Raw genomic sequence first — 24,906 nt, 5'->3', positions numbered from 1 at the left:
CTTAGCCTTCAAAGCAGTTGGGCTTAGAGGTAAGCACTACTGTGCCTAGCCTGTTCCTTTTATATTTAATACACTTGTAATTATACTCTTAAGTATAATAGTATATAACCTTATTTTCCCATGTAACATTTTAGAGGTATTTGGGTGAGCTACAGATTGGCTGAAAGAGAGAACACTTGTCTCTTGTTTAAGGTTTTAATTTAAATTCACAGCCAATGTGAGCAAACTTCAGGATCATCTGGACACCAAGATCTAAATGGATCTTGGGTCAGCCAGCTTTTGGTTCAACTGTGAACACCTGGGCATTTGTTGCCCTCTTCCCTTGGTAATCCTAGATTTCAGTCAAGAACCAGGAGACAGCTGGGCACAGTGTCACTTGCCCATAATCCCAGCATCTTGGGAGGCTGAGACAGGAGGATCTTGAGTTCAAAGCCAGCCTCAGCAATGGCGAGGTGCTAAGCAACTCAGTGAGACCCTGTCTCTAAATAAAACAAAACAGGGCTGGGGATGTGGCTTAGTGGTTGAGTACCCCTGAGTTCAATCCCTGGTACAAAAAAAAAAAAAAAAAAATCCCAGAGAGCCTGATGTTTGTAAACATAACATGTCAAGTAGAAGCATAAGAGTTGGAATTTTCTGGAATGGTATAGATCCTGGTTGGGTGTGAGGGTTAGGTGAGACTGGAATTGTACCTAAGATGTGGATTTATATTATTATTGTACCGGGGATTGAACTGAGGGGCACTTAACCACTGAGCCACATCCCCAGCCCTTTTTTATATTTTATTTAGATACAGGGTATCGCTGAGTTGCTTAGGGCCTTGCTGAATTGCTGAGGCTGGCTTTGAACTCACGATCCTCCTGTCTCAGCCTCCAGCAGGCGTGCACCATCATTCCTCACCAAGATGTGTTCTTACCAAATGTAGTCAACTGGACACAAATTTAACTCATTAATTTAGTTAGTTCTAAATGTAACTAGAAATCAAAACTAAGCTTGGTTTCTCTGCTCTGAATGTGGTATGACATCTTTACCTCATGAGTGCTATGTATAAGGAAATTCTTAAGAGGCCTGTCTTCTGAAAAATGTAGTTTGAATGGTGAGTGTAGATGGTAATCTGCCTTCATGGAAAGTCCAAACTGAAGAAATGGAGCTGGGTTTCTGGCTAGAATTTCAAGATCATCACTTCAGAGATACTAGATGGTCTGTACGTGCTACTTGGACAGAAGGTCAAATGAGAAATTAGTTGTTGTTTTTTTTTTGTTTTTTTGCTAGGGCACTCAACCACTGAGCCACATCCCAGCCCTATTTTATATTGTATTTATAGACAGGGTCTCATTGAGTTGCTTAGCACCTTGCTGTTGCTGAGGCTGGCTTTGAACTTGTGATCCTCCTGTCTCAAGTCTCCTGAGCTCTGGGATTATAGGTGTGCACAACTATGCCTGGCAGAGAAATTAATTTTTGAGTGTATGAAAACAATTCAGCTACAAGGCTTTGTATATCACTACTCATAATAAGGTTCTTTAGCCTTAGAAAAGTCATGCTTGATCTGGCCTTTCAGATTCTTTATTTTTTAATTTTTTTTTTAAGCTGCAGCTGAACACAATACCTTTACTTATTCATTTATTTTTTACGTGGTGCTAAGGACCGAACCCAGTGCCTCATATGTGTGAAGCAAGCACTCTACCACTCAGCCCCAGCCCCAGCCCTGGCCTTTCCGATTCTGACTTAACCTTAATTGATTCTGCAAGTTCTGTGGTGGTCTTGGGACTTTTTCTCCCATAGTGGGGCATAAATTATGGTTAGGCGACATTCCAGCTCAGGATGGAATAAGAGGTTTAAGGGCATCTTTAGAAACTACTGCAAACCCCCTTTCATTAATTCCCACAGTGGAATTTCTGGGAAATGCAGTTCATATCTAATGGAGGGATTAAGTGGCCACTTGTATATGAGGTTGGGTGGGAGAATGGAGCCATTCCAGTTTCTCTCCTGGAATAAACTGTCACTGCTATGACTCTAGGGCACAGCAAAGTAATCTATTAAAGTATAAAACTACAGGAAAGTATTATACCTCTACCATAGTTTTATATGACAGCCATTATTTAAAAAATTTTTAGTTGTAGATCGACTCAATACCTTTTATTTATTTTTATGGGTGATGAGGATTCAACCCAGTGCTAGGCGAGTGCTCTACAGCTGAGCCACAACCCCAGCCCCCCAACAACATCTGTTTTTTAAATGCAATCAGGATAGAGTATAGGAAAGTACTTGAAACATACTATAATACAAAAAATCCAAACATAAAAATTAAAGAAGAATCTATCCCATAGTTTATTAAACAAGTGAATTGCTCTGTTTTTGCTTTTGTTTTGGTATGAGGGATTGAACCCAGGGGCTCTCATCACTTAGCCACATCCCCAGTCTTTTATTTCTTATTTTGAGACAGGGTCTCACTGTTTCTAAGAGTCTTATTAAATTGCCTTAGGAGTTCTGTTTGTTTGGTTTTGGTGGTGGTGCTAGGGATTGAACCCAGGAACTTGTGAATGCTAGGCAAGCACTCTACCAACTATTAAATTGCCTTAGGTGGCCTCAAAGTTTTGTGATCCTCCCAAGGAAAAAGTAATATATGTATTCTTTGTGTTTAAAAAGCTTCATTTCTTTGCTGGATGTGATGGTGTACACCTGTAATCCCAGTTACTCAGGAGGCTGAGGCCAGAAGAATTGTTATTTCAAGGCTGGACAAACTAGCCAAATCCTGTTTCCATATTTTTTTGTGGTACCTAAAGAAACAAGTACTTGGGCTGGGGCTATAGCTCAGTTGGTAGAGTCCTTGCCTTGCATTCACAAGGCCCTGGGTTCAATATCCGGTACCCCCACACACACAAAAAAAGAAGAAAAAGAAACAAGTACTTTTTATTTTTTATTTCTGATCTAGATTTTATACAAATTTTTTTATTGGGTTTTGTTTTTGTGGTGCTGGTGGTAGAACCTGGGGCCTCTTGCATGCTAGGTAAGCACTCTACCTTTGAGCTACACCCCAGCCCCACCAAGAATTTTTTTCCGTGCCCATCTGCACTGGGATTACAGTAGTGAGCAAGACAGTCTGTTTGTGTTTCTGATGCAGAAAGCAAACTATGCAAAGCAGTTTGAGACTCCTCAATAAGTAAGATGTAATTCAACATCTGAGTACTTTAAATTTTGTAAATTAAACTGGGAAAAGGTGCTCTTGAAATGGTGCAACTTTTCAATTACAAGAACTCCACACTGCTGACCTTGGGTTTTAGCTGGTGAAATATTTCATGTTCACTCACCATGGCGCAGATGTGTATTCTTACTTGAGTGGTGCTTGGCAGATTGTTACAGTATACCTGGCTCCATCTACACCCATCTGGTATTGCCAGAATCAAGAAGGGCCTCGTCCTGGGTGCTGTGTCCTACGAAGCTTTTAAAAATTTGACATTTTTCTTTCTCTCATCTAAGTAATGGAAGTTGTGTGTGAGTGGAATTCCTACAAAACATTTACAAATTAATGTTTCATGAAGTTAGTCTCCCATTCCTTAAAAGGGATGTCTGCATGGCTTTTAGAGTCAGTATTAAGCTCTAACAAATGTTCCACTGGAGTGCCAGTGAAGTGCTAGAAGCACTTCAGAAGCATTGACATATCTTTAGTTTTCTATGATGTCTGTTGGAAATGTAGGCAGAAATGATGAGCCCGATTTGAGACCCTGTCTTAATAATAAATGAGAATGTAGTTTAGTGGTAAAGCACCCCTGGCTTTAATCCCCAGTACTGCAACAACAACAACAACAACAAAATTGGTGAGGTTGGGAAGACGAGGGAGATCTAGTATTCATTGCTTTAAGGTTATTTTTTCTTTTGCAGTACTGGGGATTTTAACCCAGGGGTGCTCCACCACCCAGCTATATCCCCAGTTTTTTTTTGTTTTGTTTTGTTTTGTTTTGTTTGAGACCTCAACCTGGGGATCCTCCTCCTTCAGCCTCCCAAATTAATGGGATTACAAGTGTGGGCCACCATGCTCTGTACTTTAATGTGATTTTTTTTTTAAAAAAAAATATATATATATTTTTAGTTTTAGATGGACACAATATTTTATTTTTATGTGGTGCTGAGAATCGAACCCAGTGCCTCATGCATGCTAGGCAAGCGCTATACCCCTTGAGCCACATCCCCAGCACCATTAATGAATTCCAAGCAGTGTTGTGATTGGGAAGAAAAGTAATCTTAAAAAAATAGGTTCAGAACCTGTTCTGCCATTTAATTAGCTCTTATTTTGGCCTGGTCCTCCTTCCATAAAATGGGAATGATACAGTTCACCCTGCTTTCATCACATAAGTGTTTCAAAGACTTGCCAAAATGCTTGGTAGATCACGCATGGTACAGTGAGGGCGTGATTTAAGACTGTCTTGTGTTAGCCTTTGCCTGTGCTCTGATACCACCCGTCAACACCATTAGGAGTCCTTGTTTAGGTTAATAAGCACCTCTCAAACTAAATTTACGTGTTCAGAATTGGGCGAAAAGTCTTGGGGAAAATTTCTGTAATGTGTGGTAGCTTTGGGTGATTTTTCTCAGGCATGTTCTTTCCAAGTTAGGCATAGGAGAGATGGGCCACCGTTTTCCTGACTGTTGACTCCTAGCAACCACAAGTCCACATTCTCATTTTATGGATGAGCTCAATGTTAATAGGCTACGTGGCTCAGAAGCAGGCCCTCTGACAGAGCGCCCAGCATCACACATGCGGAGGGTGGACTTCTTGGTCATGACCTCGACCAATCTGTTTTGAATTGTTCACTCTTGAATTGTGTAAGAGTGAACCAAGCTGTGTTCTGTGCACTAGCAAGGAATGGCCGTTCCCTGGCCTTGCCGCGCCCATCCGGCGCGGACTGCTGGTTCTCTCCAAACTGCGTTGGGCTCGGCACCTCCAGGCTAAGAGCCGGTCTCCGAAGCCGCTCGAGCCCGGTCCTGGCGCGACGGCGCTACGCTCGGGAACGACTACTGCCCCCAGCATGCCCCGCGGCCGGTCGCGCGTGCGCAGAGGTGCCGCAGCGCGCTGACGGGGAGCGAGCCTCGGGTCCGCGAGCGCGTTCGGGATTGGCGCTGAGGTGGGCGCCGGCAGGTGAGTGCGCCGAGACCCGGAGAGTGGCGCCGGCGCCCACCTTCCCCTGGGGTGGTGGCTGCGGGGCAGCTGTACTCTGACCCACCGACGGACCGGCCGTAGGCGCGGTTGAGGAGCGGCGGGCGAGGCCGGCGGGCTCGGGGCCCTGCGTGCGCTGGCCGGCTCGGTGCAGGGCCCGCGGGTCGGTGGCGCCCCGGACTCAGGCCGCCGGGCTGCGGGCTGCGGGCTCCGGCGGCTGGGAAGGATTTTATGGAAAGCGCACCTGCCGCCCGGGCGTCTTAAGGACGGCTGCCTCCAGCACGTTCGCCGGCGCTGACTCCACGGGTTCCGCTGGAGCCTTCGCCTTGGCCGCTCACTGCGGGCCCGGCGGGGGCGCCTCGGGGAAGCGAGGCGTGCGGTAGCCAGGCCGCCCCGCGTGGGTGGGCCCGGAATTTTGGAAATTAGTGTCTCGTTACCGGGAGGCACGAGCTCCCGCCCGGGAGACAGAGGTTAGGTCACAGAGCTCGGAAATATTCCAGGAATATTCGGAGTCATATTGGTAGAAAAATAGGTTTTATTCAGAGCAGATTTGAAGGAAGATGGCAGAAACTTCGTTGTTTCAAAAGTTCCATCTCCAAAAGGCTCTGTGGCAAGGAAAGTTGTTAGGAGGGGAAGGGGCGTAGTAGGACAAAAGACAGGACTTTCACAGGTGTTCACAGGTTCCAGTCGCTGGAACCTCCTTATGGCTTAAAGGAGCGAGGGCTTCTGTGGCAGGATCTCTCTCTCTCTCTCTCTCTCTCTCTCTCACACACACACACACACACACAAACACTTTGTTATTTATTTATGTACGTATTTTGGAACCAGGGATTCAATCCAGGGTCGCTTAACCACTGACACATCCCCAGCTCTTTTTTTTGTTTTTATTTTCAGACCGGGTCTTGATAAGTACTTAGGGTCTAGATGATTTGATGACGCTGGTCTTGAACTTGTGATCCTGCTGCCTCAGCCTCCCTAATCGCTGAGATTACAGGTATGGAACACTGGGCTCTGCAACACCTTATCTTTTTAACTGAGAAGAGAAAGTACTACAGAGGGCTTTCTTCAGAACTTAATGTACCGAAAGAGAGGTTGTTGGTGATGGAGAAACAGATTGGAGGAACAGTTGACACGGGTCTTAGCCTCCCCCGTCATCTCTCTCAGGAGGAAGCCATTCTCAATTTCAGATGAAGTCCAGTGCAAATTCAATCTGTTTCAATATTTGTGTTGCTGATTCAGGCTACATTTTTTTTTTATGGACCTTTATTTTATTCATTTGTTTTTATGTGGTGCTGAGAATCGAACTTAGTGACTCACTTGTGCTAGGCAAGTGCCCTACCACTGAGCTACAAGGACAGCCCCAGGCTGCTTTTAATATGGGATAAAATAAAGTTTCTTTAAAGATTCTTTTCAGTGACTACATGACTGTATTGAACTTTCCAGTAACTTCCAGTCTTTTCAGACTAGTGCTTCATGCAAAATTTGTGGTAGATGGTTGTGTGTGTGTGTGTGTGTGTGTGTGTGTGTGTGTATGTATGTATGTATTGGGGGGATGGCAATTGAATCCACTGAGCCACATCCCCAGCCATTTTTAAACTTTATTTTGAGTTGGGGTCTGATCATGTTGCCCAAGCTGGCCTTAAACTTGGGATCCTCCTGCTTCAGCCTCCATAGTCACTGGGATTATAAGTCTGTGATTCCTGGCTCTTCTTGGTTTAGTTTGGTTTTGGATTTTTTTGTGGACTGTTTGGAGATGTTCTGGAATGTTTTCCTTTTAATTTTTTCTTGGTAAGTTCAAGTTCTTAATCAGGCTAATTCACAAAAAAAAAAAAGAAAAAAAAAGTTTTCAACTTTAACTGGTTTGCATGTAGTTTTTTTGGCTATAGTTATGATTAAGTTTGTAGGTACATATATTTCCTCTTCCTCTTCCATGTCTCCCAATTCTCTCTCAACTCTAACCTTAAAGTTACATCTTCTTTTACATGTTCATTTCTGTTCTCCTTGATTGATTTGTAAGTGATTTTGAGTTTGATCTTTTTGTTTTTTGATAATTTTGGTAATTCTAAGTAAATGTAGTGTTTCGTTGTTGTTTTTGGTACTACTGAACCCAGAGGCACTTTACCAATGAGCTGCATCTCCAGTCCTTCCCTCTCCCCATGCCTTTTTATTTTTGATTTTGAGACAAGATTTCACCAAGTTGCTTAGGGTCTCTGGCCTGGAATTTGTGATCCTCCTGCCTCGACTTCCCAAGTTGCTGGAATTACAGGTGTGTGCTACCATGCCTTCCAGTAAATGTAGCTTAAGATTTTTTAAATTTTAATCTTTATTTATTTGTTGTTATTATTTTTTGCAGTGCTGGAGTTCAGACCCAGGGCCTCATACATTCTAGGCATGCATTGTACCACTAAGCCACATCCCAGCCCCCTTACTTTATTTTTTTGGTGCTAGGCATTATATCTAGAACCTGGCTGCACTACTGAACTACATACCACCAACACCTGAATGTAGCTTTTGCATCACTAATTTTTGTGACAGCCTCAGCTTTAGTACTCTTCCCTATCCCTTGTTAAGCATGGAAGTATGTGATCTATGGAACAGAGATAAGTGGTGAAGTGTTTATGTAGATTATATATGGGTAATAGGTGAACATGACCTATAACCAGAACATTAACTTTAAAAGGTTCTAGGATGCTGGGGGTGTAGCTCAGTGGTAGAGCACTTCCCTAGCATTTGTGAAGCCCTGGGTTCTATCCCCAACACTGGGAAAGGGGGGAAAAGGGAGGGGGAGCAGTGAACAAAATGTTACTTCCATATAAAAATGTATACTAAGGGGCTGGGGATAAAACTCAGTAGAGTGCTTGCCTCACATGCACAAGGCCCTGGGTTCAATCCCCAACACCACCAAAAAAAAAAGTATACTAACCTTCCTTGGGAATTTGTCACATTGACAGAAAAGTAGTACTTTGCAGAAATAAACCTGATATTGGAGTGAAATTTGAGAAGGAACTCAGGAGATAATTATCTCTTATTATTATACAGCCATCTTTCTGTGCCTGGACTGGATTCAAGAACACCTTGCCAGCTTAGAATCTTAAGAAGTGTTCTGTGTGTGTGTATTTCTTCTCGGTTTCCAGTGAAGGTTTTGGCAATAGCCCAAAATCTTGTACATTGGTGATTTAACATCAGCTTCCTGGGCTCATTCACCAGATTGTCTATGTCTCAGCTGGTAACAGCAGTAATTTTCCACAGCAGCCATTCATGATTTCATGCACACTGTTACAGGAAGTGGGAATAGCACAAAGTGTGGTACACACAGAAGAAATAAAGATCCTGTTTCTTTGTCATTGTATATTGCACATACACTTGTACAGGAAATGCAGATTGGAGCACAAGCCAGGTGGGAGAGGTTAGAACACCAGAGTCAGGCTTCTACCTATATTAATACTCATTGATAACAGTTATTGACTTTTATGAACTTTTTGTCCATTTTGAGTAAAGCGAAATTCCTTACATTTAGTAGGAACTTGCTGACCCCTCCACTTCAGGGCGCGACAGAGCCGGGATTCGAACCAGCAGATGTACGGCCCACGAGTCGGGTGCGTTACCGGCCGCGCCACCGACCCGATAACAGTTATTGAATGCCTGATGTTTCACAGGTACTGTAATTGTCACAGTGAGCTGTAGGTATTCTATTTTACATATGTGTAAATTGAGACACAGGAGTTGAGATAATTTACTCACACTGCAACAAAGCCAGGAGCTCTAAACTCCTGCTCTTTCAACTGTGTTGTATTACCTTATCAACAAACATATTCATGTCTTTCTCATTCCTTTTCATTTTAATGGAGTATGAGGGTTGAACCCAGACACTTGGATGCTAGGCAAATGCTGTACCTCTGAACTTTACTCCCAGTCCACTCTTTCTCATTCTTACACACACACACACACACAACTTTTCCTGTGATCTTCTAAAAATAATTGCCATTTCTCCTACTTTTCCTTTCTAGACTTGTTCTTATACAGCAAACTCTATACCTCTCTCTTCTGTTTACTCCTTAATGCATTGTAGTATGGTTTGCACGCTCAACTCTACTGCAACTGCTCTCATGAACTCCAATCACCCATTGAATATCTACGTGTGTGTCATCTTCTAGGCTTATAAAGATGCTGAGGCAGTTTTGTCCCTGAGAGTTTAGGGACTAACAAGGGAGAAAGGGATTTATACATGTTAGTATAATATGTAACTATTGGCTGGGCATTATTTTTTTTTTAATATTTATTTTTTAGTTTTAGGTGGACACAATATCTTTATTTTACATTTTATGTGGTGCTAAGGATTGAACCCAGTACCTCAAGCATGGTAGGTGAGCACTCTACCACTGAGCCACAATTCCAGCCCCTGGGCATTCTTTGTAGTCTTGGGAGTTGGGGAAGGGATACTTTATTGAGAAGGTGCCACTGGGCTGCCAACAAGGAGAAACATTAAATTGCTCTAGAAGTATGCATGTTTAGAAGTATGCATGTCTTTTCGGGAGAAGCTGTCTCTCTTCAGTGAAAGATGACATGGTTGAGAGATAAAGTATAGGTTTTAGAGACTTGACAGGCCTAGGAACTGAGCTACAATCACTTCTTTGTAATATCTGCTTTCAGTGTAAGCTCTATGAAAGTGGGCCTTTGTCTTCTTCACCTCACCCTTGTCTCCTAGAATAGTGGTAGGTACTTGGTAACTGTTGAATGAATGCTTCACAGGATTGTTGTGCTCAACACATGGTAGATATTAGTAGTACCAGTGGTAGCATAGGACTGAAGTAATGAGGCCAAGTTTTCAGTCTGTTTTATAACTGATCTTTACAGTACTACTGTTTGAATATTACACAGTTAATCAACTCCCCTTCCTTTTGAAAATTTAGGCATTAGGTTGTTTTGGCCTATCTAGCATCTAGTCCAGGTTCTTCTGGGAACAACAGCTCAGTTTTCCTTTGGAAACAGTTCATCCCTGACCACGTGGGTAGTGGGTACGTGACCCACATTAGATCAGCAGTTAGTTAGATGCATTCCTTCTTTAATTTTAATCATAGGTTGAATTTTGTCACACAATGACACACAGTTGAAGCTTCTTCATAACCATGTGCTAATTCCTAATATTTAGACACTGGAGCTGCTGTTGCTTTGCTTTTGCATTGGTGGTACAGGTGATTGAATCCTGGGGTGTGCCATTGTATATTATACATACACTTATACAACCCTCGTCCTTTTTGTTTGAGATAGGGTCTCACTATAAGTTGCCAAGGCAAACTTAATTCTTTACCCTCTCAAGTAGCTGGGATTGTAGGTGTGCCACCATACCACATACCCAGCTTGCTGTTTATTTCTGAAGATTTGATTATTTAACTTTTCCTCAATTCTGTGCCCTACCACATAGTCTTTATTACATTTCTATAGTACATAATTTAAGTTACGAAGAGTCAGCTTTTCTGGCTTGCAACTCAGATTCCCTTTACTTTCTGTTACATAACAGGAGTTCATGCAACTTTAAATCATTGAAATAACTAGCTAACTTGAACTGAAGAGAAGTCTCAGAGGAGGGTGAAAGCTCTCTTCAAACATAAAGAATGTAGTTCATCAAGTGCCACTGAAAAGACCAAAGAGTGGACACTAGCAAATAGATTTTGGCTCAAGTTAGAGCCAAAGCAGAGCTGTCTGGGAATGGACAGTCTGTCTTGATACATGGAGATATATATTTATATCCACAACAATTATTCAATCCAAGACAAGATGATTGGGAGGAGTAATATGGGTTTAGTAATCTAAAGAGTAGTTGTCCTAGGTGGCCTGTGAAGTTTTACACAATTCTGAGATGATTCTATGATTGAAATTTGAGTCTCTATACTCTAAGACAGAGATCTTTCTAGGACAGACTCATTTTTGGCTTTTCCCTACTTGTCCACCTTCTTGTACTCCTGTGTCATATTATAAACTAGTCAAACTGTCTCATAGAAAGTTGAAAAAGTCAGCAGTATGAGATGGAGATTATAGTTTATCTGTATGACAATTATAGCTAAATTCCCATTTGGATTAGGAATGGATTCCCCAATAGGGATCAATTAGAGTATATTAAAAGATGACTGATTGGGGAATGTGGAGAAAGAAGAGTTGATTAAAAAAGCAGTTAAGTAGCCAGGTGGGTAGCACATGCCTGTAATCCCAGCAACTCAGGAGGCTGAGGCAAGAGGATCTAAATTCGAGGCCAGCCTCAGCAATTTAGTGAGACCCTGTCTCAGAATAAAAAATAAAAAAGGACTGGATATGTAGCTCAGTGTTAAAAGTGCCCCTGTATTCAATCCCCTGTATGTAAAATGATGATAATAATAACAGGAGGAGGAAGAGAAGGGCTGGGCTGCTGAGCAAGACGGAGAAGGCTCAATCTCAAGTACCTCCCCCCCAACACGCACACACATACAGAGAAGCATTTAAGTAGAAAAGAAAAACTGATGTGGCCAGCGCCCTAGAGTCATAGGAAAACAGTTTCAAAAACCTGGACTAAGTCAGTAGTTTCTGTTGCTGCAAGGGGCTTAAGGCATCAGGCCACAGAAAGAAATCACTGGAGGCCTTAGGGAGTCCAAGCGGTGAGAGAAGCTGGACCACAAAAGCTTAGTGTGAATTGATTGATGAGGCATGGTGCAGAACTTACACTGCTTTTTAAAATGTCAGTAGAATAGATGAAGAGATAGAAAGATAGGTGGCTTGAGTGAGTCCAGATACAGTTGCTTTGTTTCAATTTAATTAAAGATTCAGGAGATCAGAGGTTATATACACTGGACATGAAGGCAGTGGAGAGGAGGAGACTGGGTACATAAAGGAAGGTACTACAAAGGAGCTGGATTGAAGAGTTAACCTGGGAAGGGAGAAGACCATTCTCAAGAGAGGGAGATGTAAAAAGATTGTGCAGGTTTTTTTGTTGATTTTGGGATTTTTCTGGTTCTGAGGTCAAATCCTGGGCCTTATGCATACTAGGCAAGTGCTCTACCTCTGAACCAAGGTCCTAGCCCAACTGTGCAGTTTTGATTTGTAGAAGAAGGGAATTGAGGGCTTAAGCCAGGGCCTCACACATTCTTGCTCTGCTACTGAGCCACATCCCCAGCCCTTTTTCTTTTTTATTTTGAAACAGGGCTTCACTAAATTGCTGAGGCTGGCCTCATTTGAGATTTTCCTGCTTCAGCCTTCTGAGTGATTGGGATTATAGGAGTGTGCCACTGTGTCCAGCATGTGGTTTAATTTTAAAAGAAAGAGGAACTATGTTTAGGATCTGTTCCTTTTAAGAGCCCTATGCTCCTTTGTTTATAAATCTTTAAACAAATTTCTCAGTGACCTTTTTTGCTTAAAGCCTCAAGTGTTTTAAGCCCCTCAAAAACTCTCACCTGCTGCTTTTCAGAGCCAGTTGAATGTTGAGTCAGTTAGCTAACCAGTGTTTTGTTTTTACTCCCAAGACGGTTGTTGCTCCTTGATGGTGGGAATGACAGAAGGTCTGTGTAGTTCCCTTTCTTTTGCTTTCCTTATCACCATCCAGATACTGCCAGGATGTAAATATTAAAGAAATGACCCTGGGAGGGACTGAGGTAAGTAATAAGATTATTGTAGATGGTTAAATATCTTGCATGAAGATCTTGTGGGAAAGGGTGTGATTGTGACCCTTAGCAGGTCCTCACAGGAAGACTATTTTCCTGGGCTGCTGAGCAGAAAGGAGAGGCCCATACCTTAGCTTGCTAAATTGTAGGGGAGGTTCTGCTTTTCCGGGTCTGTTTCCACAGTTCATGTTCTACCTTACAGTCATACCTTAATCTTGTTTAAAGGATCACTATCTGTGGTTACAGAGAAAATATTGACTCAGGGAGGGGACAGTAGCCCCAGCTGGGAACCTGGTAGGAGCAGGAGTAGGGCTCATGGGAGAGCGTTTGATTATTGGATTTCTTTTGCTCTTATGCTGATTCCAGTTTTGGAGGAAACAGTTCAGAAAATTGAATGGTGAGTCTGTCTGAGTTCACCTAAGGGACACAAATAATGGTGGGAAAAATAAACATGTTTTCAACAAAAACTACTGGGGGAACCAAAGGAGGATCCATTTCTAGAAGTTTAGCATCCTCTAGTTACCCTGCCATAGGATTTGATAGGTTCCAAGTTTCAAGACTTCATTTAGCAGAATGCTCTGAGAAAAAATAGGCGGGTTCAGAATCTGAAAGAAGTACACTGTGTAAGAAAAAAGTCTGAAGCTAGTGTTGGGGTGAGTGAGAGGTGCATGTTGAAAGATGAGACTTGCAAGGGTTAGCTATGGCTGCCTGGTCGTGGGGGTTGTTGTAAGTCAGCAAATACACTTTCCTAAAGACAGAGGGAAGGAAAAAAAAAAAAACTTTGAAGAGGGGAAGGAAATAATTGGATTGTGAAAGAGTTTCTGTGACTGCAGGGTAGATAGTAGATAGAGCGAGGAGAGCAAGATCAGAGTCAGAGGTCCCAGTTGAGAGATTTATAACAATCATGACGGTGAGAAATTATGTTAGGCCCAACTGATTAGTAGCAACAGGTTGTAAGACAAAAAGGAGGTTGCAAAAGACATTAGAAACCTGGATGTGTTGGCACATGCCTGTAATCCCAGCGACTCGAGAGGCTGAGGGAGGAGGATTGCAAGATGGAGACCACAGTCAGCAATTTAGGAAGGCCCTAAGCAATTTAGTGAGACCCTGCTTTAAAAAGGGCAGGGGGACACTTTTGCTGAGGCTGGCTTTCAATTCACAATCCTACTGCAGTAGCCTACTGAGCCACTATGCCTGCCCTCTGCCAATTGTTTTTTTAAGCAGGAATGGTATTACAAAAGGTGGGGCAGGGACAGTTCACCAAATGCTTTTGTTGACATGAACACCCTATTTTTTTATGTAGCAAAAGTGCTTTATGTGTAATTCCCATTCTATTAAATAAGTATTTTCTTAATGTGGACTCTGGAATGGAGATTTAATAAAGTTAATGATTTTTTAAAATAGATTTTATTTATTTATTTATTCATTCATTTGTTTATATGTGGTGCTGAGATTTGAACCCAGTGCCTCACACATGCTAGGCAAGCGCTCGACCACTGAGCCATAATCCCAGCCCAATTTTTAATATTTCAAAAAAAGGGTGGGGGGAATGGAGCTGAGAATGCAGCTTAGTAGTAAAGTGCCCTTGGGTTCAATCCCCAGTACCAAAAAAAAAAAAAAAAAAATCTGACCCATTTTGTTTTGCTTTTAAGGTACTGGGGATCAAACTATGTCTTGTGCTTGCTAAACAAGCACTCTACTACCAAACCACACCCCCATTTCTTTCTTTTTTTTTCCTCTCACTTTTTTTTTTTTTTTTGGGAAACAGGCTCTCACTAAGTTTAAGTGGCAGAGGCTGGCCTCAAATTTATGATCATCCTGCATCAGCCTGCTGAGGAGCTGACATTATAAGTGTGTGTCACTATGCCCAGCTCTCCATTCTTCTTTGACAGCTGTTCATTATTCCACTGTATAGATGTACTATAATTTATAGTTAAATAAATTATAGTACATCTATATAGTGGAATAATGTCCCCTAACAATGGATATTTAAATTTTCCAGTATTTTCCATCTAATATTTGTTTTCACAAACTAAGCTATAGGGAAGCACCCTGTGTATAGGTCATTTTGCTGAAGTGTAGAGTAAATTTCCAGAAGTGGAAATTGTAGGCCAGAGGGCCTCTATAGGGTTTGATCTAGTTCTGCTTACTAGAGTTCTAAGATAACTATATTATAAGCAGGTCAGTTAGAAGCACTGAGGAACAGGAGCTCTTAACACAAACCAAGGCAGGAAGAATGTCAAAGAAGCCTTCTTGGAAACAATGCTTGAGCTGAGCCTGTTAGTATCAATCAGGTAAAGTGGAGGGTATTACAAGTTGATGGGAGTTGGGGGGTGACAACAGGAGCCAGGCCCAGGACCTGAACAGAGCATCATAAACATGGCGACCTTATAGAAGTCAGGTTCTCTCCATTTATCTGTTAACATCTGCTATGTCAGGTAATGGACCAGGTACTGGATATAGTGCAGATAGACAATTACATGAACAAATCATTATACTATCTTTTTTAAAAAAAATTTTTGTAGTTGTAGATGGACAGCATACCTTTATTTTTTTAATATGGTGCTGAGGATCGAACCCAGTGCCTCACACATGCTAGGCAAGCGCTCTGCCACTGAGCTACAGCCCCAGCCACAACAAATTATACTATCTTATGAAATAGGAAATGATAGGAGAATGTACCATTATTAATTCTATCAGGGAAGGAAGTAGAAGAACATGGAAGTTGGAAGGCTTGTTAGAGGAGGTCACATCTAAAAAAATTTGAAAGAATGATCAGAGGAGAATTCAGATCATTGGTTCTAAGTGTATCCCCTGGACCAAAAGCATCAGCCTCACTTGTAGGAAAGACAGATTCTCAGGTGATTCTCGTGCACTCTGCAGTTTGAGAACTGTCAGATATACCAAGATACTACAAAAAAATCAAATGTGCTCGAAAGTGGATGGGCAAAGCAAAATTGTTCTTCTGGAGAAGGGTGTGCAGTAGACCCTTTCCAGAGGAAATTCAGTGAGCAAGCACTCCTGGGTGGCAGTTCACCTGCTTTTATCCCTAACACAGCACTGCCCTTCGCCCTGATTGGAGGAGCTTGGGGCTATAATCTACGTGATTAGCTAATTTAAAAATTGTGTTGGGCAAAGGGAAGTGCTAGAACTAAAATGATTACAGTTGGATCCAGTTAAGTCTAAACACTATGTTCTGAAAATGGATCACTAACTTTCTATTTCTCACAAGCGTCCCCTTTTTCTTTTTATACCTTTTGTTTTCATTTTTATTTTACTCTTCGGTATTGCTATTCGTCCTAGAAACATTAACTTTCTGAGATGAAAATTGACCATGGTAATGAGTTCTCCCCTTTTTAGCAGTTCAGATAACCATCCTGGTGATTAGGAGCACTTGGTAAAGTCCTTTCCAGTTCAGTTGAAGCTTATATTCTTTCCAGATCTTGACTAAAAATCAAGTTGCCAGGCAGGAAGTGATGAATTGCAAACTCTAGAAGGGGCGACTGAGCAGCAGTTTATAATAATCATACCAGGAAAAAAAAAATCTGAGATCTCAAACTGATACAGAACAACCTATGACTCTTTTTTTAAAAATTTATTTATTTTTTTATTATCAACAGGCCTTTATTTATTTATGTGCAGTGCTGAGAATCGAACCAAGTGCCTCACACATACTAGGCAAGCGCTCTGCCACAGAGCCCCAATCCCAGCTCTCCTCTTTTTTTTTTTTTTTTTAGTTGTTGATGTACCTTTATTTTGTTTTATTTATTTATATGTGGTGCTGAGGATTGAACTCAGTGCCTCACATATGCCATGCATGTGCTCTGCTACTGAACCACACCCCAGCCCCCAAACCTGTGATTCTCAACAGAACTTTTTAAAAAAAAAAAATTATTTTTTAGTTGTAGAAGGACACAGTATATTTATTTTATGTTTATGTGGTGCTGAGGATCAAACCCAGTGCCTCATGCATGCTAGGTGAGTGCTCTACCTCTGAGCCATAACCCCAGCCCTTAACAGAACTTTTTGTGATATTTATCAGGCATTCCTGTATAAAAACACTTTGGTTATAACCTTCCAGTTTTACTTATTTTCAGGAGGACTGACATAAATCTATATCTCAAGTAAAAGAGCCATTATCTTATCTTTTAATATGCCTGTGTTTTGGTTGTACTCTCCTGTCAGGGATTAAGAACAAGTTGGTCAAAATTGACCTCTTTCCTATCTACTGTTAGAATCAGCTGAGATTTTCCAGGGATTCCTCTTGGCTCCTTTAGTTTTTCCTCTATCAGTGTGCCATTTGTCAGGATGGTCAAGGTCTTGCTGACCACAGTTGGCTTCCCTGGGAAGCATCAAGGACATTTCCCTCTCCAGTGACCCTCATCTTTGCAAAGTGTGCACTGCTTGGCTTCCTCTTCTCTAGAGTCCTCTTGATCCCCCAGGTCAGAAGGTCAGGTGATTCACTTGAAGTTGTAGAACACTTAGAACAGTCCCATTATTCCCTGGGTCTTAGCTTACCTTAGAGGGCAAGAGCCAAAATATTGGCTACTCTTTCCTTAGCCCTATAACTTTCTTGCCTTTGGTTTCCAAGTATGGGTTTTGAACATCCAGCAGGTTGGTTTCACCAGTAACTTTAATGTCTAATTTTATAGTTACCCCTTCCATTTAACTGGGGGGTTAGTATTAGTACTGGAATTCAGCCTTATAACCTATTCTGTCCTATAGATGATAGCTTATTATCCCAAATTAACTCATGTTGTTCTGTTAGAAGGAGTACTTCTTCAAAACACTAACAGGCAAAAGTTATAAAGTTCTGTAAGGAAAATAGAAAATGAAATTAATAAGACAAAAAACACATTCAGTGTGTATAATAGTTTTGAATCAAGAAATATAATTTTGGGGCTGGGGTTGTGGCTCAGTGGTAGAGCACTAGCCTAGCATGCTTGAGGCACTGGTTCGATCCTCAACACCACATAAATGTAAAATAAAGATATTGTGTCTTGGGCTGGGGATGTGGCTCAAGCGGTAGCACGCTCGCCTGGCATGCGTGTGGCCCGGGTTCGATCCTCAGCACCACATACAAACAAAGATGTTGTGTCCGCCGAAAACTAAAAAATAAATATTAAAAAATTCTCTCCCCTCCCTCCCTCCCTCCCTCTCTCCCTCTCTCTCTCTCTCTTTAAAAAAAAAAAAAAAAAAGATATTGTGTCTACCTAAAACTTTAAAAAAATAAATATAAAAAAAGAAACATAATTTCCGTAATAACCCTAATATATTTTTGGTATCTTATTTTGCCTCCACCAAGACACATGTATTTATCAACTTCATCACATATGAGATCTTTTACAAATCTTTTACTTTCTAACAAAACTCCCTTACAATCTTACATATCTTTTGTAATTTTTCCAAACCTTTACTTAGTTTTCTATTGGTTATTTTGAGATCCTGGGGAACTTTTTGTTGTTGCTAGGATTTAACCCAGGACACTTAACCACTGAGAGACATCCCCAGCTCTTTTATTTATTTATTGTTTTTAGTTTGAGACAAGGTCTCACCAAGTTGCTTAGGGCCTTGCTAAGTTTCTGGGGCGGTCTTGAACTTGTGATCCTCCTGCCTCAGCCTCCAATGTCTTTGGGATTATAATATTTCCCATCAAGCCCAGTGAAATCACAGTAATCTTTACAACAAAAATCTACTCTTTGAGCAAAACTTCAAATGAGCTTGAGTCTAGCCTACTTTGGAGCCATCCTAACATGGAGTAGGGTGAAAGGCAGAGACTTTTATCTCAGGTTAGGCAGGGCTCTTGACAAACAATACAATATTGCATCTGAAACATGAATCAAATAAAAACTAAGAGAGCTCTTAACTTTATTTTGTGCAAAAAAAAAAAAAAAAAAAAAAAGGTGGCAAAATACTTCTATGTTTTACAATATCAACCTTTGATAATTGTAATCAGGCTCTCCTTATTACCTTCCAAAAATACATTTAAATTCCCATCCCACAAAATTTTATATATAGCAGATTACCTTTATCAGTTACAAAACATTAAATGACAAATACCAACCAAATTTGTTATTTCTATATAAATGTGAAGGAGACTATTGCTACAGATAATTTGGAGAACATCAACTGGATAAAGTGGTCTCCCAAGCTTTACATTTTAAAAGGCTTATATACTTGAAGAACATGAATGCATCTAATATACAAAGAAGCCAGTGTGTCACAGTCACACAGATGTGCTTACATTAACTAAGTTTAAATTTTAAGGTAAGATGTAGAATCCATAGTGTACAGTAACAATAATCACAGGTCTGCATGGATTAGCTGTAGTAGCAAAAATAAAAAGATAGCCTTAAATCTTATAAATTGAGGATACAGTGTTAATGATCAGAAATAGACTTAGCAAAGCAAACAGATAAGAGGGAGATAAAGGGGAGCACTTATTGGTTACCTTGCTGGTAAACCTACATAAAGTTCCATTTTACAAACTTTTACATAACGTTTAGACAAGGATCATACAAATCTGGTTCTCAGATGTATACATATCTCTGGTTACATATACTTAGGACATCAACTATATTGTAATAACCTAAAATAATAGTTGTTTGTTTAATCAATTATGAAGTAATAATTTAAAAGACTTTAAAACAGGTACAAATCCTAATTCCTTTAAGACTTAGTTTCCCTAAGTAATAAGACCTAACAGATACAAGAAAATTATCCTGATAAAAGCAGATCAGTGTTCAGACTTTCTTTCCTATCAGTACATTAAAATTTGAATAATTTTAACTGATGGTGCCAACTATAGTCAATTTAATCATATACACAACCTTTTTGAAATGTACCTTCCATAAACCTTTTGCAACTTAAATATTCTATAACTTGTTTACATCCTTAGTTTTGTCCTCACTTTCATCTTGGACTTTAGCACAAGAATATTACTTTACTATACAAAATACTTTCTCATTCAGAAACATTTCTTTTACCTTCTAATTTCCCATACTGAAATATGTGAATTTTATTTACACAGAAATTTCATCCTAGGAGAGAGATCAGACAATCTGGCATATACAAAAATTGTGCCTTAGGGCCTGGCACTGTGGCACATGTCTGTAATCCCAGCAGCTCAGGAGGCTGAGGCAGGAGGATCACAAGTTCAAAGCCAGCCTTAGCAAAAGTGGGATGCTAAGCAACACAGTGAGACCCTGTCTCTAAATAAAATACAAAAAAGGGCTGGGAACGTAACTCACTGGTTAAGTACTCCTGGGTTCAATCCCTGGTACCAAGAAAAAAAAAAAGTGCGTTTCGGCAGCTGATGGAAGTGGGTCCGTATGACTGGAGTATAGGGTAGATGTGGGGTGGTGAGGAGTATAGAGCTTGGGTGGGGGCTGATAGAACCTCATATTGTTAGAGAATGTGGCCCTTTTTCTGAGGTGCTAGCAAGTTGTTGAGAAATAAGCAGGAGATGCTAGCATCCAATTTGCTTTGGTAGGAGGAAGCAGCTGGAAAGAGTCTGGAGCTTTCTAGGAGAAAGCTCTTGCTAGAGGAAGGTGATAAGCTGTGGCAGGTGTGAGATTGAATAGGACAGTCTGGGCAGAGGTTTACACTTGTATTAAGGACTAGAAGCCAAGGGGAAAACCAGTATTTTTGTACCCATACCTTGAAAAAGTACTCATATACTTTATCCTTCATTTTAAAAAAATGTTTATATCCCATTGAACACTTATTAATTTATTGCCTGGCTTTACTTTTGTTTTGTTAGCATCTAGTGTCCACATTAATCTCTTACTTCAGCCCTTCTCAGATTTCCCAGCTCTGCTGTCCTCTTGCTGTGTGAGTTATTATCAGTAGATTTCAGTGTCCTCTCATGTTTTCAGAGAAAACAGTGGTCTTCAGGATCTCTGCAGCTGCCAAAATAGAAATTTTTATGCTTGTGCTACTTACAGACTTTGTTTCCTGGCAGAAAACCACCTGTGTAGCAGTAGCTCTGCTGTGTTGCCTTATGTCAGGGAACACAGGAGGTAGACTGGGCTGTAGGTAAGGAGTGCATGAAGGGCCATATCCCTTTGATGTGTATCAGGCGGCCATAGGAAATAGACTGAACTTTTCCTGGCCCCTTCCATATACTCACAAATATGCACATGAATTTATAGTGACATCTCATCTTTGCATTGTGAACAAAATTTGTCTTACTGGAAATTGTGGGATTGGCAAACTAAGGAGGAAGAGACTTGAAGCAGTCAGAAGATTAGGACCTTTAAGCATGGACTTTTTTTTTTCTTTTTTTTTTTTGGTATGGGGGGATTGAACCCAGGAGCACTTAATCACTGACCCACATCCCAGCCCTGTTTTTTTTTTTTAATTTTTCTGACAGGGATACACTAAGATGCTTAGGGCCTTGCTAAGTTACTGAGGCTAGCTTTGAACTTGAGATCCTCCTGCCTCAGCCTCCTGAGCCACTGGGATAACAGGCCTATGCCACCGCACCGTGCTAATTACAAAAAACTCCTTCTGAGTGCCAAAGTTTTTGTTTCTGATACCCCTGAGCCCTGGGGCAGCTGTGCTGCCAGGAGTGGGTAGGTGGGTCGGGGAATGATGTGGCTAACTCTGGATAGCTTTTTCCAACTCCTAGATGGCTGCTTTCAGGCAGATTTCCATAGTGACCAAAGGCAGGAAAAACTGCCCACCCAGGTAGTATTACATCAGGGGCAGCCTTGGGTGAAGTACATACTACATATTCATATATATAATACATATATGAGTTATTTCTAAATATATATGTATGCATGTATGTGTATGTGTGTGTGTGTATGTATATATATATATATATGTATATATATATATATAAACTTAAGAGGTGAATCTTTCAAACTATTTAAAGTATACCCCAAATCTGACCATTTCTCAGTGCCCAAACTGAGCTAAGTCCATATGCATCCACCACCTTCTGTCCCAAGAGAACTCATCAAAACCAAAGTAGATTCAGGTTTACTGAGAATAAATTCCAAAGGCCTATCCTACTTTGAAGTCTCCTGGCCCCTGCTGCCTCTTCCCACTCTTCTCCCCTGAGGCTACCCTGGGCCACTTTAGCCTATTAGATGCCTTTTTGCTGCTTCCACCTGTCAGTGTGCCCTGGACTTGACAGGTTTGCACCTGCTACACCTTCTACCTGGATCCCCTCCCCTCAGCTATGACTTGATCCCTCTCTTCCTTTTGGTCTTTGTTCAGAGGTCATCTTATCCTCAAAGGGCTTTTTCTGACCACTGAATATAAACAGCCCCTGGCTTCTGACTTTACCTTTACCTTGCTTTATTTCCTCTTATGCTGTGCTTTTCCTCATCTGTTTTCTGTTTCTTTCTGGTTCCCTTAGAGCCTGCCTGGTTGGGAGGGCTCAGTCATTGTTTGCTGAATGACTAGTGGGAGGCAGCTGAGGCCAGAAGAGGGAGCAGCAGACAGATATCTATGTCTCAGTCAGGGCACCTCATCGCCACTGTTTCAGGCAACCCCTTTTCCTCTACTTTACTCAGCCCTTCCAGAAGAAAGAAACAACATTTAGGATGTTAGTGAGGAGCAGTCTTTCTCATGATCTCAACTGGAATGTTACATTCAAACATATGACATTGTTTTTGTAGGTTGTCATAGATGAAAATCAGCAATTTATTTATTTCTTTCTCCTTCCTTTCCTCCTCCTCATTCTTCCCGTCTTCCCTTCCTCCATTCCTTTGTTTCTTTCTTTCTCCCTGCCTACCTTCCCTCCCTCCTTCCCACTGTGCTGCTGAGGCTGGCACAGTCTTAATCCTCCTGCCTCAGCCTCCCAAGTAGCTGGGATTATAGGCATGTGCCACCACACCCAGTTTTAATATCAGCAATTTCAAGTGGCTTAGTATAATAGCTTTTAGTATATCATAACGTAGAGGGTCCAGATACTAACAGTAACTTTCTAGAAGTTATTAGGTTGATGAATTGCCTGATAATTAAGTCAGTGTGCTAAGGGCCTTGTTTGCTTTATCTTGCTTAATCCTCGTAACCTTGGTAAGATAGAGATGGTATTATTCCATTTTATGAATAAGAAAACAGATTCAAAGAAGCCAAGTAAACTTAGCCAGGGTTGTAATAAGTGGGGATCGAAAATGTGGGAGGTGGAACTCAGGCCTGACTGGAATTATGGTGCAGAGAACAGGCAGTGAAGTGCTTCTGTATGACACTAATAAGAGTGCTACTGCCACTGCAGTAAGCTCTCCCAGAGCTCTTAGCCAATGGGTGTTTTAACAGCACAGGGTTACATTCCCAGAGCTATCAAGGTGGCGAACCTGGTGGAGACACATGGTGTCTGTGACAGGCACAGTTCTGGGAGTCCTTTGGGAACTGTATACTAGTCTCTTTCTAGGCTTATTTTCTTTTGTATGTGAAACAGATGATATCTATTCCAAAATGTGCTGTGAAGATTAGTGGTACCTGATGAGATTTTTCAAATTTCTACTTCTGTCATTCCCTTTAATATAAAAATATGTAATTCTAGCCATACACAGTGGTGCACTCCTGTTATGCTAGCAGCTTGGGAGGCTGAGGAAGGAGGATCACAAGTTCAAATCCAGCTTCAGCAATTTAGCAAGGCCCTAAGCAACTCAGTGAGACCCTGTCTCTAAATAAAATATAAAAAAGGGCTGAGGATATGGCTCAGTGGTAAAGGGTTCAATTCCTGGTACAAAAAAAAAAAAAAAAAATTCTCTATTCAATTCAGAATCTGAATCAAATCAAGCCCCGCGGCATGTGTTACACTGAAAGAAGACTAAGCTTTCACTGTTGTCTTCACACAGAGCAAACCAACCTAGGATGGCTGATGCAGTAGGAAAGCAGGCTCTGGCCTCTGGTTCTCAGCAGAGCATGTCTGCAGACAGGAGGCAGCACCCTTCCCTGCCAGGTACCTCTGTGTTGGTCAGGAATTTTCTACTTTGACCTTTAGCTCAAACTTGGCATGATCGGCATGTGTCTAGGGCAATAGTAAACGTTGGTGACTTGTCCTGAGGAACTACAGAATGGCCCTTTGCTCCCAGATTAGCAAAAAATCTTTAATGAGAACTGGAACTTGTTCACATCACATACCTATTTTTTAATTTATGCTCAAGTAAGGATAATGTTTTCTTCCTTGAAGTGGCTGTGTTTCCTTTTTGCTAATGGCTAAATTTTGCTAATTGCCTACCCACCATCAGCATCTCTTCTTTAAAGAAATGTATGTTCAAATCTTTTGCCAATTTTTAAATTGGGCTATTTGCCTTTTTATTGTTGAGTTCTTTTTTAAGAAGGACAAAACGGTCAGGGACAGGGCTTTAGAAATGACAGAAGATTAAAGTTAGATTGCAGTTTCTAACTTGGCTTCCCATCTTGTAAGCCTAGTGAAAAATGTGGTTGAACTCAACCTTGTAGTCCCAGCACTTGGACTGGGAGGAGGAGCACTCAAGCAGGGGGGTCACTTGAGCCCAGGTTATGGAGGCCAGCCTGGGGTACATGGCGAAACCTGTCTTTAAAAAAAAATACGGTAAGGTGGACCGCTGGCACAGGAATGTCGAGGGACAACTGGGGGAGGTCTACTCAGGAGATGTGTTGTGTTCTGTTAAATGAGTCCTCAAAGATTTGGGGCTCAGGAAACCTGTTCCAGAGGTTTGGTTGTGGCTGGGCTTTGTTTTCTTTCTTCCTGAAGAAACACTGCTGTGGAAATCCCTATGCCTGGTTCTCCTTCATTAGTGTAATGGGAGCTGGGCCACAAGCTATGAGAACATCAGCTTTGTAGCTTCTTCAAAGTGTATCCCCTTGGGGCTAGGGCTAGGGCTCAGTGATAGAGCGCTCCCCTAGCATGCTTGAGGCATTGAGTTCCATCATCAGCACCACATAAATGTAAAAGATGTGTCCATTTAAAAAAACTAAAAAATAATATTTAGGGGCTGGGGATGTGGCTCAAGCGGTAATGCGCTCGCCTGGCATGCTCGGGGTGCTGGGTTCGATCCTCGGCACCACATAAAAATAAAATAAAGATGTTGTGTCCCCCGAAAACTGAAAAATAAATATTAAAAATTCTCTCTAAAAAAAAAAATAATAATAATATATCTCCCCAGCAACACAGGAGGCTCTTTCTTTCAA

The 24,906-nt window shown here is 41.3% G+C and overlaps 1 protein-coding gene across 6 annotated transcripts in view; it reads left to right on the top strand.

The window, feature by feature from the left end:
* The first annotated feature begins 5,044 nt into the window (after window positions 1-5,044).
* Sgsm3 (small G protein signaling modulator 3) overlaps window positions 5,045-24,906 on the top strand; it is a 30,741-nt gene continuing 10,879 nt past the window's right edge. Inside the window, exons 1-3 of one of the 6 annotated variants that reach the window (XM_071609461.1) lie at window positions 5,058-5,128; window positions 6,041-6,140; window positions 8,667-8,802. The gene's annotated coding sequence lies outside the window, so the exon portion shown is untranslated. Of the gene's footprint in view, window positions 5,129-6,040; window positions 6,141-8,663; window positions 8,803-23,588; window positions 23,693-24,906 lie in introns of those variants that run through there. The other 5 variants (XM_027927701.3, XM_027927849.3, XM_027927928.3 and 2 more) reach the window with 5 other exon arrangements.

This window comes from Marmota flaviventris, chromosome 3 (genome assembly GCF_047511675.1).
Source record: "Marmota flaviventris isolate mMarFla1 chromosome 3, mMarFla1.hap1, whole genome shotgun sequence".
Taxonomy (NCBI): domain Eukaryota; kingdom Metazoa; phylum Chordata; class Mammalia; order Rodentia; family Sciuridae; genus Marmota; species Marmota flaviventris.
The sequence above is the reverse complement of the archived record's forward strand: the minus strand, read 5'-3'. Positions and strand labels throughout refer to the sequence as shown.